The sequence below is a fragment of the Phyllopteryx taeniolatus genome, chromosome 2, assembly GCF_024500385.1.
Source record: "Phyllopteryx taeniolatus isolate TA_2022b chromosome 2, UOR_Ptae_1.2, whole genome shotgun sequence".
In the NCBI taxonomy this organism is placed as follows: Eukaryota; Metazoa; Chordata; class Actinopteri; order Syngnathiformes; family Syngnathidae; genus Phyllopteryx; species Phyllopteryx taeniolatus.
The window spans coordinates 9754552-9768659 of NC_084503.1; the positions used below are offsets into that span (position 1 = coordinate 9754552).

General features: G+C 40.6%; 1 protein-coding gene across 12 annotated transcripts in view; it reads right to left on the bottom strand.

Moving 5' to 3' along the window:
- The window catches only part of tjp1a (tight junction protein 1a), a 169242-nt gene that overhangs the window by 123767 nt on the left and 31367 nt on the right, over positions 1-14108 (bottom strand). Inside the window, exon 1 of one of the 12 annotated variants that reach the window (XM_061759272.1) lies at positions 1671-1690. The exons of the other annotated variants lie outside the window; for them this stretch is intronic. The gene's annotated coding sequence lies outside the window, so the exon portion shown is untranslated. Of the gene's footprint in view, positions 1-1670; positions 1691-14108 lie in introns of those variants that run through there. 12 annotated transcript variants of the gene reach the window in all.

Consider the following 14108-nt stretch of genomic DNA (forward strand, 5'->3'; position numbering starts at 1 on the left):
TTTACAGATTCCAATAAAGGTCAACCCTCAAGTTAAATATCACGTATCAAATTGCTTCAGTGGGTATTTGTGTTGTTTTACTGGCCAAACTCAGGCACTTGGGTTCAACAGAAATATGCCCTAATACTAATAAATAACTAAATGCATCCTGCAAATGCAAATTAAGTCTATACTTGGTCATAATGTGAAAATAGGTTCAATTCTTGTTATTGGGGGGCAGAGGTCAACTCTGCCTTGTTTAATGGCGTTGTGCGGAGGAGGCCATCAAAATTGTGAGGAGAGCACATCCCTCAGCAGGTAGCATCCTGAAATAGCAAGCTTGATCCTAATGCTGCACAGCACAGCCCCTGGCTTGTGACCACTCCATCCTGAGAGCCCCCATCCCATAGCAAGTAGTCGCTTGCACGCGCGCACACACAACACATAAATGTACACAAGCAGTGAACGGGAGACACACAAACACAGGATAGAATCAAGGCAGACTGTGCGTGTCTCTCACACACACACACACACGCACATACACAAACGCACACACAGTATATCTCCATGCATCCATCCGCTCTGATTAACCCATTTCCTTCTGGGCTTCTTTCCCCTTCTATTTTTTTGTCATCACTTGCTTTATTTTCCTATGAAGACGGACACCAGAAAGTGAGATTGCAGGTTGGCATGACAACTTCCTCAAGGGATGGCTCACTTTACAGAGTTTTGTATTTCTGGTGGTTAATTTAGATGACAGAGGACGCTGAAAGAGCCCCTTCTGGTGTGGCGCACTGGAATAATAGCCATAACCTCCACGGATCCAAATGCAATATAGCTTTCAACACAAACAGATTCCATCCGTTTACTTCACATCAATGTGTTTCATATCGATCCATCCATTTTCTGTACCGCTTATCTTCACTAGGGTCGCGGGCGTGCTGGAGCCTATACCAGCTATCTTCGGGCGAAAGGCAGGGTACTCCCTGAACCGGTCGCCAGCCAATCGCAGGGCACATAGAAACAAACAGCCATTTGCACTCACGTTCACACCTATGGGCAATTTCGAGTCTTCAATCAACCTACCATGCACGTTTTGGGGATTTGGGAGGAAACCAGTGTACGCGGAAAAAACCTACGCAGGCACGGGGAGAACATGCAAACTCCACACAGGCGAGCCCGGATTTGAATCCGGGTCCTCAGAACTGTGAGGCAGATATGCTCACCAGTTGACCGCCGTGTCACCACGTCGGCATTTCATTTAGAAAAAAAAAAAAAGTGCACATCCAAACTTCGAACTTCTTTTATTGCTCTAAATTTGATGATACACATGCTGTATTGAACTATTCAAAATGTGTATTGGCCCAACTCGGGAAATGTATCAGTCCTTTTTTTTTGTACTGAAACTCCTCATTGATAGCAATGATAACACTAAGTACATTACCCTAAAAAAATAATAATAAACTATTTTCATGGAATTGTATGTTGCCCCTGGGGACGCGAGTGGCCCATAAAGCTTAATCATGGTATGGGGGATGCCTCTGTTTGAGTGTATGAATGGATTTACATAGTTATAGCGAGTTTCTTAAATGTAGGCTAATGCAAGCAAGTGGGCAACAAGCTTGCTTGTCACAAAATGATTCACACTCGTTAACCTTCTATTTTGAAGTTAAGTCGTCATAATTGCCAACCTGCCTGACGTTCTCTCCACTCGTTGACGACGCCGTTCAGCTTTGCATTTGCAGATTTGTTTAGAAGTCGAGAATGTTTCAGTTTGCTCTCAGGGTGGGCGGTCCTTATCGTGTCTCCAATTCCAAAACAGTGCGGTGCAACGGGCCAATAGGATCAAGGCGGGCTGTCCGTGTGTCTCACGCACACGCCACGCGCGCGCACACGTGCACGCACACGAAGTCTGCGTCTCTTTCCCATAGAAAATATAAAAACGAAAAATGACATTGTATAATATAAAATGAAGCGATTACTGTTCCATTTAGCAAGACCTTTGTAGTTTTGGATTTTTTTTGGGGGGGGGGGGTTCAGAAAATGAACACTCTTTTTCATCCGATCTCGAGCAGCTGTAAATCACTCAATCAATCGAAAATCGGTGTCGATCACGTCATCGGATCTGGACCTCCCTACATCTTGCTAAATCTCTTTTTTTTTATGGACTACAAAAAGTGATACTCGTACAATAAAAGATGTTTAAAATATGTCATATTTCTAATGCAATGTGTTTATCGGATCCTACGTACCAAATGAAGAGCAGCAAAGTGTATTTCTCTCTGCTGTAACTTTTCCGTGTATTTCTGACTAAATCACGTTTCACCTGTACATTTATTGCTTGTCTAATTATCATAAAAAATAGTTGAAGGGTGTAGCCTAACGAGGACAGGGGAGAACATCCAGATATTTCCATGAATTTATCAAGAACTGGTTAACTGACCTTGGAAGTGGCCATTTTTTTGCCCTCCAAGTGAATCCAAGATGTTTATACGTTTCGCCTGTTAGATAGCTTCACAATTTATAAATGTTTCTGGAATCAATCATAGTTGCTGTAGATAGCCTTCAGCTATTTTTTTTTTGGGGGGGGGGGGGAGCATACTTTGTGTATGTTATATCGTCTATGGTTTGTTTTCAACACTCAGGCAGCTCTGATGCACAACAGACCATTTCCAACTCTTTTAAGGTAGCTAAAAATAGTTTTTTTGTTGTTTTTTTTCTTTCCCAAAGCCAGTTCAATGAGTGCTGCTGCATTATATTTGGGAGTGAGGCTTGTTGCCTACATTACCCTTTCTTCAGGAACTTCGCAGATATCCAGTAAAAGCAAAGGAAAAATATAAATTGATGCTTAAATTTGTCTATTACAGCCATCCATCTATTTTTTTTATATCGGTTGCCCTCATTGGGGTCACGAGTTAGCCGGAGCCTAATCAAAGGGGACTTTTGATGAGAGGCGGACTACACCAAGGACTGGTCACCAGTCAGTGGCAGAGCACATTCACACATATGGACAATTTCAAGTCTGTAATTATAACCTAACACGCATCTTTTTGAAATGTGGGAGGAAACCAGAGAAAAAAGTGCTGCTCATTTTACAACCAGAAGATGATCAAATCTTAGTCAAAACCTAATAAGGATGAACAGAGAGTGAATATAAAGTCATTTCACAAACATATTCACCAAAATAAAAATAAAAAAACGGAACTATGTTATAATAAAATGAATACACATTGAAATTACTGTAAGTAACTGCCACAGCTCCACAGTACAGTGTTTCCCTTCCGTGTCCGCCCAGCAGAAAACTGCCCATTCACATTACTTAAACCTCTGTGCAATATCACATGTTCCTCCCACCCCTCAGGCAAAAGTCCATGCAGGTGTGGCGCCACAGCAACCAAGGAGTGTGCCCGAACTCAAAGCCGAATCCATCCCATCTTGTTCGACAAGCGTCTGCTGCCACATGCCATGAGAATCACGCTGAAGTCATAAATGAGCCCGGTCCTGTCTTTCATAATGCAACACATCTTTTAAATGAGTCAACTACTTTATACAACACATAAACTGACATGCCAGGGGCTTTTAAGAGCAATACATTATTCATTGCAAAACATTTCTGCTCTGAGACCAGCACTTGAAACGTAACGGCGACCAAGACACAGATGAAAAGTTAACCCAAAGGTCAACTGACATAAAAAATGTAATTGAAACACTGAAGGGGGGAGGTCAGAGGACAGTCACCCACTGAGTGTTGGAATATTCTAGGAAGCAAAAATGGCATGGTGCAGCACATTTGTCCTCTTTTGTCCCATGTGAGCAGATGCTTCCTGGTTTATATGATGACGATGATGATGATGATCAGTGTTGTACCTGAATGAGTTAAATGAACTCATTTAAAGTTCATGAACTAGTTCATCTTTTTGGCAAAAGTGAACTCAACTCACTGTAGTTCATTTCTGCCTGATAAACATCAGTCTAGCCTCTGTGAATGGTTTTCGAACTACTGTTCATTTTCATTCAAGAGTGCCAGGTTTTGTGAGGGGCGTCCAGGACAAAACCCGCCTGAACACATTATATACGAGCATTCATATTTCAGGGGATGAATGCCGTATTTGGCAACCTGCATTCATGTTTACGTTCGGCAGGCACATCGCAGCGAACTTGAGTGGACGAGGTGCATTCAGGGACACTGCGTAAATGGGAGTGAATATGCTCTTTGGTTGTTTTGTAATACAGTACATCATTGTAAAAATGGATTACTAGGAAAATTGTTATTTGTCTCAGAATACTTTAGTTAAAACACGGTATGATCACAACGTCATAATATGGAATTTATTTTGTTTTGTAGATAAGATGAAACTAAATGTTAATATAGTCAGCCAGGAATGCAGTTATCATTGTCCCTTCACCATTGTTCCTGTCACACTGTGTTGTGTGTTTTTGTTTGCACATTAAGGACAAAAGTGGTGTTTTGTTTGAATTCCTCATTTTACAAAAGACCATTCAAGCGACATGTTTTTCCTCATGTTTTTGAGATTGTAGGGTGAAAGCTGCAGCTGCATACTAGTGTGTGTGTGTGGGGGGGGGGGGGAATGAAATGGCAGTATTTTGAGGGTAATAGTCCGTCAGCAACATACAGAAAAGATCTATTAACTCGTTCATTTTTGGAAGCGTGAACTCAGTTCCAAATTTTTTATTATGAACTATGAACTGAATTAGTTTCTTTTTTGAGCGGTGAACTTAACTTTGAACTAGTTTGCGTCGAAAATGAACTTTCCCAATACTGATGATGATGATGATGAATGAATAATGGGGCAAGATATCTGTGTATTGTTTTCTGGAGGCATGTCCGCAGGCTACTTCCTGAAGTAAGATGATAGATTAATACCATTTGATGTTGGATGGCATAAGAGAAAGGGCTGAAACACAAAAGATCATCTTTAACCAGATGGAGTGTATTTGGTCAAAAATATAGAAATGGGGCAGTTCTGAGTTGGTGGCCACATCAACAACACCAATATTAGTTTTTCATTGAATCTTCCGGTCATTCTTCTCTATTTTGGATGCCTCTCCATCCTTTCATTCATGAGCTAATCATTCCCCCTGTGTGCTCTCTGCCTTCCAACTCTTCTTCAGTCCCTATTGAGAAATGCTGACCCGCAATCTCTTGTGAGCAATCAATAGTATGCAGAGGACAAATGACCGGCAAACATACCCATATGAAGACACATTTCCTGCAATGAATGCAGGCAACCAGTCCTTCATTTAAGAGGCTAACCAAAAGTGATTGATCAATTTAATTTCATGAGAACTCTTCCATATGACCCTGTGTTAAATAAACCCTTCTCCCTTATAGGCTGCTGTGCGTGTCATAGATCATGGCTTCATCTATGTATGGAACCAAAATTGATTCTTCCTGCCCTTTCTGCCCAGCATTACAGATGCACAGTGCTGCCCGATGATCTAACATGAGGGCAGGGAGGGTATCATTATGCAGAGGACTGTGTGTCTTTAAACAGCTAATAAATCACTGCAATCAAACTCAAAGCTGTAGGGAGCCGAAGCCAAAGCCTATAGATTTGCTGCTGGTTAATGTGAGAGACAATTAACGGAAGATATCCCATTGCAGCCTGTGATGGAAGGCATTAACTTGCGGTCTGCACAAATGATCAAATATTATGAGCTGAAAAGTGTACTGACAAGAGTCATAGGAAAGGAAAGAAGAAGGCTGCCTCATTGCAGTTCGCTTTTTGTTCATTCCTTGGATAATTGCTTTTTTGAGTCGGACACACAGTTACTGCACGTTCAGAAGTATTTGGACGTTAATTCACTGCCAGGCCTCCATGTTAACGTGGATATTTGAATACAACAGCCGTCAGTGGCAGTGAATGAGTTATTAAATTCAATTGTAATTTAAGATTTTATAAAGTCATACATTAAATAAAGCCAGATGTGATTGAAATGTAAGCTTTCATATTTAATTTGAGAGGCTTTACAAAATATGTAATATAAAATATGTATTGAATAATATGGTTATATTGAAAATTATGGCTCTTTGTTCAAATACTATACATGTGAACCCTTGACTTGACAGGAAAAATCCCTGAAATGTCTTTTTTGCTCAAGAAACCTCCAATATTGTGGTGAATAAGGGCAAACATATGTATGAGCAATTGAAAAAAGATCAAACCAAAAATGTGCTGCAAATTTGACTTGAAATGATGATAATGAAGCTGGGGTGACTGGTTAGCACATCTGCCTCACAGTTCTGAGGACCCGGGCTCAAATCCGTCCTCGCCTGTGTGGAGTTTGCATCTTCTCCCCGTGCCTGCATGGGTTTTCTCCAGGTAATCCGGTTTCCTCCCACATGCCAAAAACATGCATGGTAGGTTAATTGAAGAGTCGAAATTGCCCGTAGGTGTGAATCTGAGTGTGAATGATTGTTTGTTGATATGTGCCCTGCAATTGGCCTGCGACCAGTTGAGGGTGTACACCGCCTCTCGCTCACAGTTAGCTGGGATAGGCTCCAGCATACCCGTGACCCTTATGAGGATAAACGGTGTAGAAAATGGATGGATGTATGGATGGATGATTAGAATGAATTTCACCTTGGATTTCATAGTGTCAGAGACATCACAAGGGAACCTTCGGGTCATTTACGTCTGACATTTATGACTTCAAGTGAATGACAATGTTGAAACAGCCAGATATAATTAAAAAAAAATAGTTTGAGCAGGAATGATAATGATTGGTAGAAAGTTATAAATTGGAGGTAATAATAAATCTAAAAAGTGAATAAATATGTAATGTACAGTGTAATATACTATAACCCCATGTGTGGTTTTTGCCACTGCCTGAAATTAACAGCATTGGTAATTAGCAAAGCAAATGTATTTATATAGCGCATTTCATATACAAGGTAACTACGAAATGTACTGTTTTAGGGGGAAAAAAATGAAGCACATTATTATTTCATAATTGAGATGTGAAATTATCATTATTTCCTTGCAGTCCTTAACATCCATCCATTTTCAACACTGCTTATCCTGGTTAGGGTCGCGGGGCGCTGGAGCCTATCCCAGCTGATTTCGGGCGAAAGGCGGACGGCACCCTGAACTGGTCGCCAGTCAGACGCGGACAACCATTCGCACTGTCACTGAGTGGGAACTGAACCCACGCTGCCCGCACCAAAGTCAGGCGAGTGTACCACTACCCCATCAATGACATTCCTTAACATAATTTTTTTTTTTTTTAGTTGATGAATGTTTTGCATGATTGGTCTGACTTCTCAGAGAATCCCAGCGACCTGGAACGAGAGGCCTGTGGATTTGGCACACTGCATATAGGCTAAGGTAACACTTTACTTCTTTACCTTATTTGACTACCAAGTAATCCTCGACAATGTTTGGGGCCCAAAGCATGAACAATATCAAACTATGTCAGCGAAGGATGCGCTAGGAAAAAATAGACTTCCCTGTTGATAGGAACATCCTCAAACACACATCCTAATTTTCCGTTAGGAACAAATCTCTCTGGTCCGCAGTGACGCACATACTGGCACACAGGGTGTATTGGATGTCAAATAGAAGAGTCTGTATTAAATAATTACCATCTAAAATCTCTGATGATTTCACTCAATTTTAGACTTCTCAGTCTCTCCTCACAGCCTCCACAGTGCTCTTTTACTACACAAAATAGCTGCACGTAAAAGAAAGAAAACACTCCATTATGAAGTACGGTAGATAATTTCTTCAAACTATTATTCATGCCTCAGACTTACAGTACACCCATAAACTACTTGTGGTGGGTTACTGAAAGGTAGGAGAAAGCAAGCTAATGTACCTGGCTAACATGTTCCAAGCAGCTGATCGTGCCGCAAGCTCAGCGAGATGGCATAGATACTAAAGCTTTTTTTAGACTCAATCTTCTGTATTCTATATGGACAAGAAGACACACATTTGGCGGGTAGTCACACTGTCTCATATCATCTTTGTGGAAAACAACAGCATGGGACATGTCTTGTTCATTGTGTTCTATTTGCTCTGTTGTTGAGATGTTCATGTAAGGAGATGAAAAGACAGGAAGAAGGGAAGTTGACTTCGGAAAGGAATTGGCAGGTTATCTTGACGCTTTGTTTGAAGCTGAAGGATAGTCCTGTAAGATAAAACTGTGAAGTCTGATTACTCCTTCTCCAAATCTGACTTGTCTTCAGTGAGGCGTGCCAACTGAAGGTCTGCAGTATTCAAATCAGAGTATGAAATGGTTTGTACATCAGAGGGAGGACAGAGTAGGGAAAATAAATTCTATGCCAGAACAGAAAATAGACACTGTGAGGAAAATGTGCTCAAATTAATCTCAATGTGTCAACCCAAATCTCCATTCCTCACTTGATTCAAACTCATTCAAAAAACAAAATGTTAAATTGTTCAAGACAGCTAAGCCATTATATTTTTAGCAGTAACACTTACCGGTTCTAAAATATCCAACTTTTTACACCGTAAGATATCACTGAAGAGGAAATTGTGTCATGAGAGGATGCCGTCATTTGATTCTGATGCATCCCCTATCCCAGTGATTCCCAATCACTGTGCTGTGGCACCCTGCATGAGAGGTCATCATGTGTACAACAGGAAATTATCCAATTTCACTTTCACTTCCACTTGTTGTGAGATGTTTGTTTTGGTTGTGTGCTGTGAGAATGTTTCACTTTTTTTCAGTGCTACAGCCCAAAACATCTGTCCATTTTCTGTACCACTTATCTTGTTGTGGGTGGGGTTGGGCTATCCTAGCTGACTTTGGGTGAGAAGCGGGGTACACACGAGAATGTTTGCTACCCAATTGCAAATATAGAGAAACAACCATTCACACCTATGGGCAATTTTGAGTCTTCAGTTAACCTGACATGCATGTTTTTTAACTCAGTATTGAGTAATGTGATACGTTTCTTCATTTTTTGGTCAGGAAGATTACCATGGATCACTTCTCTCTCACAATCCATCCATTGTAGTCCTCTCCTCTGCTGTTTTTATTCGTTTGAGCCAGTGTCAGTGGCTGCGCTGAAAAAATGTGACTAAAATAAAACCCCCAGACTCGCCAGCCGATGTTTTCCCTGTCCATCTCCCTAAAGAATATCTGGGACACATTTGACTCAAGGACCCGCGCCATGATTAGTATGAGCTACAACACTACAGGTGTTGTACCTATACCTGTTTTTAACAGCTGTAGCTCCTGGTACAACAAACAATGAAACAAACAAAAAACCTAACTAACAAACTAAATGCCCTGGACACTTCTCATTTGAACAATTTTAGACTCATTTCTAAATTGCCTTTTTTTTCTCGAAAAAAAATTGAGCAACTTCAATCTTTTTTAAAAAAGGAAAAAAAAAATGTAAATCATGTCCTTGAGGGCTTCAAGTGTGACTTTAAACCCCTCCACAGCACAGACTCTGCTCTTTTCGAACATTTGGATTTCCTGCTTTTCGCTACAGACACTGGAAACACAGCTGATCTTCTATTAGCTCTCTCAGCAGACCTTGACACGGTTGACGATTATATCCTTGTCTTTCGCTTGAAGAATTACAAGGGGATAAGTGGTAACAGCCCTGGAGTGGTTCCGGTCTTACTCATCCCGAAAAAGTTTTTATGCTTCTATTGGTGAATTTTATTCATCATCTGCTCCCCTTTTACATGAGTGCCCAAAGGTCTCATTCTTGGGCCCACTTTATTTTCTTTGTAGCTGCTCTAACTGTGTGAGTTTACTAAAAAGCATGGCATCTCTTGGTGAAAGGGCCATCCTGCATACCTATCTGTCGCTGCAAAACAGCTCTCAAGAGCGACTCTGGAAAGTCACACCGGGCAACAACAACAACCAATTATTGACCACCCCCAAGGAACACACCCACTGAGGCCTAAATAGGGAGACTACGCACCTAAAATTTTAGAACTGAAGAAGCCTTTTGGATTAAGGGTGAAATGTCTTCAACAATCAGCAACACTCCAGTTGCCTTGATTCAACCTTTGCGGATTATGTAGTATAATGTGGTTTCTTTTGGTTATGGCTTTTAACTGAGGTGATGCTTTTATCTCAGCCAGGTTAGACTATTGTAATGCTCTGTGTGTTGGTGTTAGCCAGGCTGCCCTCTCATAGCTGTAGCTAATGCAGAATGACGCTACACATTTGCTGACTGGCACACGCAGGAGAGAGTAAATTATACTTGTTCTATTAGAGCACATTATGCCTGTTCTAGCTTCCTTGCACTGGCTCCCATTTTTTTTTTAGAATACTTTTTACTTTTGAGCTATATGTGAAACTCTTAATTGTCTTGCTTCATCCTCTCTCAGGGATATTTTCCAAACCTGTGCTCCGATAAATCTCACCTGATCATTTCCAGGTCACGGTTGAAACACAGGGGAGACAAAGCCTTTGCGGTAGTGGCTCACAAAGTTGTGCAACCAACTGCCCCCCTACATTAGACTTTCCCCCACTCTGGCATTTTATAAATTACTTCTAAAAACCCACTTCTTCTTGACGTTCCCTGATCATGCATAAGACTTGATAGATTTGTGTTTTATTTATTGATTTTTTCACAATGGTATTCACAGAGTTATTGATTTTATTGTTTTTATCTTCTGCAATGCTAGTTTTTATAGCCTGTGAACCTTACAGCACGTTGGTCAACCCAGTAGTTTTTAAATATGCTGTATAAATACACTTCAATGAGCTTTTTGGAATGTGTGAGGAGGTTGGAGTACCTGGAGAAAACCTAAGAAATTACAGGGAGAAAATGCAAACTCCATGCAAAAGCCCAGAGCCAAGACTTGAACCCTGAACATGTGCTAACCACGAGGGCATCATACTGCACACCATAATTTCATGGTATCTAGAAATTGCTATTTAATTGTCACTGGTGATATGTATATACATCTGTGTATGTTACATATACCTTCAAGAAATTGTTTTACAATCCTGTATTTCACTGAAACACACCACACATAACAAATGATGAGATACAGTCGCTTTAGCCTCGTAAATGTAGATCATCTCACAGACATCACTTTATGTTGAATGTAGAAGTTTTATGTTTTGAAATGTTCAAGAGAACTTGTCGGGAATGTCCGTGTGTGAATGTGGACTCGTGGTGCTGTGAAAAACTATTGGCCCCCTTCTCAAATTTATTGAAATATTTTTTCCATAGTTTCCCCACTTTGTTTAAGATCCGTCCATCCATCCATCCATCCATCCATTTTCTTTACCGCTTATCCTCACTAGGGTTCGCGGGCTGCTGCAGCCTATCCCAGCTATCTTCGGGCGGGAGGCGGTGTACACCCTGAACCGGTCGCCAGCCAATCGCAGGGCACATAGAAACAAACAACCGTTCACACTCACATTCACACCTATGGGCAATTTAGAGTCCTCAATCAACCTACCACGCATGTTTTTGGGATGTGGGAGACAACCGGAGTTCCCGGAGAAAACCCACCCAGGCACGGGGAGAACATGCAAACTCCACACTGGGGGGGCCGGGATTTGAACCCCGGTCCCCAGAACTGTGAGGCAGATGTGCTAACCGGTCGCTCCCCGTGCCGCCATATAAAAAATAAATATAATCTTCAGCAGCAATTGTGGCTATAGGAAATATAAATAGATCACGTGATTGAAAATCGGTGTCGATCATGTGATTTTCAGCTGATTGAGAATGTGTGAAAAAGATACATTTTATCCATTCTCTGAACTTTTAAAGGTTACAAAGTGACAAAATAATCCAAAGTTATAAAGAACTTGCCAAAAGGAAGCGTAATACCTTAGTTTTATATTACACTTTTCAGGGTAATTTTAGTACTGGTCTCGAGTGCCTGTAACAGATACACGGAGAATTTGTGTGTGTGTGTGCACGTGCGCACACAATCTTGTGTTGATTCTACAGCCCCTTTGCAGCACAGTTCGTAGAAGGAGCAACTTCTTTGTCCCTCTAAACTTGTCCAGGTTTTCAGACAACGAAAAACACGATGTGAAAACATTTTGCTTTCAGTGCCTTGAAAAAGTATTGGCCTCCTTTTTGCATTTCCCCACCTTAATGTTTAAGATCATCAAACAAATGAAAATTTCAGACAAATATGACCCAAGTAAACTTAAAATGCTGTTTTTAAATGGTGATTTCATTTATTAAGGAAAAAACCTAGTTCCATGGTCCTAAGTGAAAAAGTAAGATGGATGGATGGATGGATGTTAAATCATGAATTAATTGTGGCTAACCGCAATTTTTGGTATATTTTCACTGATCACACCCAAGCCCGATTACCTCCAGAGCCATTCAATCAAGAAATCACTTAAACAGAATCTGTCCCGACAAAATCAAGTCAGACAAAAGATCTAAAAAATTAAACGAAATGACACGATCCAAAGAAATTCACAAGGGAACTGCAGGCCTCCCTTGCCTCAGTTAACGTTGGGGTTCAGGACACAACAATAAGGAAGAGATTGGGCAAAAATGGCATCCATTGCAGAGTTCCAAGGCGGATCCAAAAGAACATAAAGACTCGTTTTACTTTTGCAAAAAAAAAAAAAAAAAAAAAACATCTGAATGATTCCCAAGACGTTTGGGAGAATATTATATGGACTGACGAGATGAAAGTTGAGCTTTTTGGAAGGTGTGTGTCTTGTTACATCTGGTGTAAATGTCGCACAGCATTTCAGAGAAAAAACATCTTACCAACAGTCAAACATGGTAGTGGTAGTGTGATGGTCTTGGGGTGCTTTTCTCCTTCAGGACCTAGACAACTTGCTGTGATTGATGGAACCATGAATTTAAAAGAAAATCCTGAAGCAGAATGTTCAGCCAACAGTTTGTGACATCAAGTAGAAGCGCACTTGGGTTCTGCAGCAGGATAACGCAAATCAACTTCCGAATGGCTTAAAAAAACAAAATGAAGGTTTTGGAATTGCCTAGTCAAAGTCCAGACTTGAATCCGATTGAAATAAAGTGGCATGACCTTAAAAACGCCTTTCATGCTCGAAAACCCTACATTTTTGCTAAATTCAAAAACATTGTGCAAGAAAGAGTGGGCCAAAATATCTCCACAGAGATGGAAAAGACTCATTGCCAGTTATAGAAAACGCTTGATTTCAGTTGTTGCTGCTGAGGATGGCTCAACCAGTTGTTAGGTTTAGGGTGCCATTACTTTATCACACACGGCCAGGTAACTGAATAGTTTTTTGTTTTTTTTTCTTAAAAAATGAAATCACCATTTAAAAACAACATTTTAAGTTCACTTGGGTTATATTTGTCTGATATTTACATTTGTTTGATGATCTTAAACATTAAAATGGGGAAACAATGTAAAAATCTAAGAATTTGAGAAGGGGGGAAGGGGGCCTTTTTTACGGCACTGTTTATGTGCATGTTACAATGACTTCCTATGATGAATGGGTACTTATGAGCGACAAATATCTTGTTTGTGTAGCTTTTAGCTTGTGAAGATGGGCAGCAAAGTGAAACAAAATGGCTCACAATGTCATAAAACCATTGCTTTCATTTAAAACAAATCGAATTTATCTAATCTAATTTAAACAGCTGCGATTGGCTGGCAACCAGTTCAGGGTGTACCCCGCCTCCTGCCCGAAGATAGCTAGGATAGGCTCCAGCACTCCTGCGACCCTTGTGAGGAGAAGCGGCTCAGAGAATGGATGGATGGATAATTTAGACAGTTCAATGGATAATGTAGGTACACAATTTGTATTTGCATACATTAATCCGTTCAACAAAATGACACCTTGTCAATACTATCTTCAAAACATTCAAATTAAGTAGGCTCCTGAAGTCAGTTGAACTGAATTAATGGTGATAGTCTTCTGTTCCGCGTTAGTAAGATTGAGGAAATGAGTTATGCATAAGCCATTTTACACATTGTGCAACTTTAATGAAATAGAGGTAGCATCCAAATTGAATCAGTGAAGCCTCCTCAAAGTTCCTACCAACCTACATTTTTCTTATGGCCAGAAGGGGACGACTCTGCTGGCATCCATCCAACCATGCTCTGGACCGTTTATCCTGTACCGCTTTGGAAAAAATATCCAAGCTATTTTTAGCTATCTTAAAATCAGAAAAAGACAAACCTGCACGTGTGTGTGTG